Below are 3659 nucleotides of genomic sequence, written 5' to 3'. Positions count from 1 at the left end.
TCGGACCCCATTTAAATGTAATTAATTGGTGATTTATTACACCTGTACAGGGGACCACTGTCCTGAGAGGCAGTTGGCCCCAAAGTGAAGGGCAGGTTGTCTTTTTTACTTTTTTGTGTGTAGTTAAGCAAACAAGCTAATACAGAAGCAGAATGTTGCGATTATCTCAGGGCAGGGTTACAGCTTGAGTAACACAGCTTGGGTAGGTTTCTACCATTGTTTGTCTACAGGGAACCTAGGGCTTTTTGTGAAACATGGGACTTTCCGTGCTTCCTCGTTCTGAAGCCTTTTCTTGGAATCAACCCCGAGGAGGGGGGGCTCTGGGGGACAGGCTAGGCACTTGCCCGTTACACTGGGACTATAGGCACCTGCCACAACCCCCAGATAGTTTAGCTATTTTTAGTAGAAATAGTGTCTAACTCTTGCTCAGGCTGGTCTTAAACTCCTGAGCTCAAGGGATCCTCCTGCCTTGGCCTCCCAGAGTGCTAGGATTATAGGTATGAGCCACTATGACTGACCAGCAAAATCTTTCTTAGTACTTAATTCTTGTAAATGAAGACCTTCAAACATTCAAAATTAGTAATCAGTTTACAAACTTAGTCAAATTCTTTTCTTTTCAGAGTCTTGATCAGTGAAGTCAATCAAATTCTTTAATACATGCAAAATAAAAATTAAAAATGTGTTATCTATTACACACTTCAGACAAAAATTACACTTAGAGTATCAAATTCTCTAACAATTTAGCTTTTTATTATTTTTATTTTTTTTGTTTTGCAGTTTTGGGCTGGGGCTGGGTTTGAACCCGCCACCTGTGGCATATGGGGCTGGTGCCCTACTCCTTTAAGCCACAGGCATTACCCCCTGAATTAGCTTTTATAAACACCTTAAATGACAAAATATTCAGAGTTCACCCCAATGAACACAAAATTTATAATCATGTTAACATCTCTGAAGGGCAGAGGTTACTAGATAGAAGATTTGGGGCCATGAAGTAATTACTTATGTTAAAGGACTATTCAGAAACAAAACATTAAAGAAATTAATTGTGCTTGCTAACTTTTGCAAAGAAATAACAATTGGAAAATAATCAGTTTTCCAAATACAAAATAAAAAGAATACTTTAAGAAAAGTTCCTGGCTTGGCGCCTATAGCTCAAGTGGCTAAGGTGCCAGCCACATACACCAGAGCTGGTGGGTTCAAATCCAGCCTGGGCCTTCCAAACAACAATGACAACTACAACCAAAAATAGCTGGGTGTTGTGGTGGGCACCTGTACTCCCAGCTACTTGGGAGGTTGAGGCAAGAGAATTGCTTAAACCCAGGAGTTGGAGGTTGCTGTGAGCTTGATGCCTCAGTACTCTACCCAAGGCAACAGCCTGAGGCTCTGTCTCAAAAAAAAAAAAAGAAAGAAAGAAAAGTTCCTAAGATTAGTCTGTTTGTGGCAGAGAAGCAGCGTGGTTTTCCCACATGATTAGTGTCTTAAAGTCATCACTATCTGTAGATGTCTGCTATACAAATTTCAAGGTCAACTATGTTTGGGTCAGAACATTTGTTTCACCTTGTACCAAAGATAGTACCTTTTTAAAATTTTTATTTCATTTATTTACATATTTATTTTTATTTATTTATTTATTTTTGAGACTGCGTCTCACTCTGTCATCCTAGGCTTAGGTGGAGTGCTTGTAGAGTCATAGTAGCTCACAGCAGCCTCAGACTCCTGGGCTTGAGTGATCCTCTTGCCTCCCCTCCTGAATAACTGTGACTACAGGTGTGCACTATCATGCCCAGCTAGTTTTTTCTACTGTTAGGAGAAACAGGCCCTTATTCTTACTCAGGCTGGTTTCCAACTCCTGAGCTCAAGCAGTGGCCATGTGTGTAAAATTTTTATTTTAAATAGCAAAGTACTAGTGAGGATGTTGCAGCCTTCCGGGTGTCCCTCAGCCCCAGAGACACTCCCAGGCCTCCCTGCCTGAGGCTTCCATGGCGGGGATCTGGCCCTCCCCTCCATCTCAGGTGTGGGTCAGGCAGGCACCCGTGGCAGCTTGGGCTGCGTGAGTCAAGAACAAGGAGGGGGCAACACTCCCTCTGACCTGGGTGTATCTGGTTGAGATTTTATCATGTGGGCAACCTGCTACAACTGGTTCTGTCTGAATCGACAGTCCAAGGAAGGCCCACCACCCAGGGAGCCAGGACACAGGGAGTTCCAACTTTGGGTATAGCTCTTTTCCTTCTCCAATAGACTTGATCTGAACCAAGCTGCAGGGCCTGTGGAGCCCCCTTGGCAAACACAGCCAGGAAGCAGATCTGCCTGGATGGTGACAAAAATTTCTGCATGACCTGTCCAAGCCAAGAGGGGAATGGGCCCCACCTCTGCCTTCTCTGCCAACGGTTTGGAACCACAGCCTTTCAGCCGGAGGAGCTCATGAAGATGGTGAAGGACTAGAGGGACTATCTCAGTCTCTATGACATCTCTACCAAAATGTGCCTGAAGAAAGAAGAGCTGGTGTTCTTGGAGCTTGGCCAGCAGCCTACAATCTCCCGGGATGGACCTGGTTCCCCCACCCTTGTCCTTGGACTTCCCTGAGCAGCAGGCCTTCCTTAGCCAGCTTCACACCAGCACAATGGCTCCGACTTCACCCAGCCCCTCTTCATCTGCACAAGCCACCTCTGTCCCTGAGCCCAGGCTCAGGAGCATCACCAGGCCAATGGCCATGTGTCTCAGGACCACAAAAGTCCATCTACCTGGCGAACACAGCCAGAGCACCTGCTGAGGACAATTCCCAGTCCACTGATTCAGAGGACAGCTTCATCTGAGTCGGAGGGCCTCCCTGTCTGACCTGACCTACCTAGAGGACATTGAAGCCCTGACTGTGCACAACTTTCTCAACTATGAGGGGCTGCTGTGAGAAGTGGGAGCTGATAGAGAGGGTGATTTTGCTGTACGAGGATCAGAAAGTACTCTAGCACCTGGTGTGTGGTGCCAAAGACCAAATTGAGAAAACAGTGCCATCCAGCCTGGATGAGAAGCTGGATAAGATCTGCATAAACTCACCCACTGACTGCATTCTGCTGGAGTCTGGCCACATGCTGACCTGTTCCAAGTGTGCCAAATATAAGAACAAGTGTTTCATCTGCCGGCAGTATGTGATCCAAGCTGTGCACGTCTTCTGGTCCTGAGGGCTCACACCTGCTGCCTAAGTGCTTTACAGGGGGTCAAAGTCTGGGATGTCTGGGCTCAGGGTTTCTTCTGTTAACTTGCCCCCTCACCTTGCAGAGGGAGCAAGTTAACAGAAGAAATTTTGCAGTGTTCCAGAACTTTGACTGCATTTTCCTCTCTTCCTCAGAGAACCTAGATGGTTGTTTCATCCTTCCTCCTATACCCCACCTACCCCTGGGGATACTTGTCTGTGTGTTTCTTTAGTTGAAGGTCCCATTTGAAATGGTTCTTTTCCTCTTCAGTGCATTTGGATTTAAATTTCTGGTCTCTCTGGCTTTCTATGCTTTAACCTACCATTGTTAAAATCTCTTGCTACACTGTCTAAAATCTATTGTTTTTTTGGACCAAGGATGTTATTTTACCAGAACAATAATGGTCCTTAGGATAGAATTTGGCCAGTAAATTTAACTCTCTTGAGAAATGAAACACAAATGCTATGGAAA

General features: G+C 45.4%; 1 pseudogene; it reads left to right on the top strand.

Annotated features, from left to right (window-relative positions):
- The first annotated feature begins 2116 nt into the window (after window positions 1–2116).
- On the top strand, window positions 2117–3176 carry LOC100955602 (annotated as a pseudogene).
- The last annotated feature ends 483 nt before the right edge of the window (window positions 3177–3659 follow it).

This window comes from Otolemur garnettii, unplaced genomic scaffold (genome assembly GCF_000181295.1).
Source record: "Otolemur garnettii isolate 467f Iridium unplaced genomic scaffold, OtoGar3 scaffold00005, whole genome shotgun sequence".
NCBI classification, from domain to species: Eukaryota; Metazoa; Chordata; class Mammalia; order Primates; family Galagidae; genus Otolemur; species Otolemur garnettii.
The sequence above is the reverse complement of the archived record's forward strand: the minus strand, read 5'-3'. Positions and strand labels throughout refer to the sequence as shown.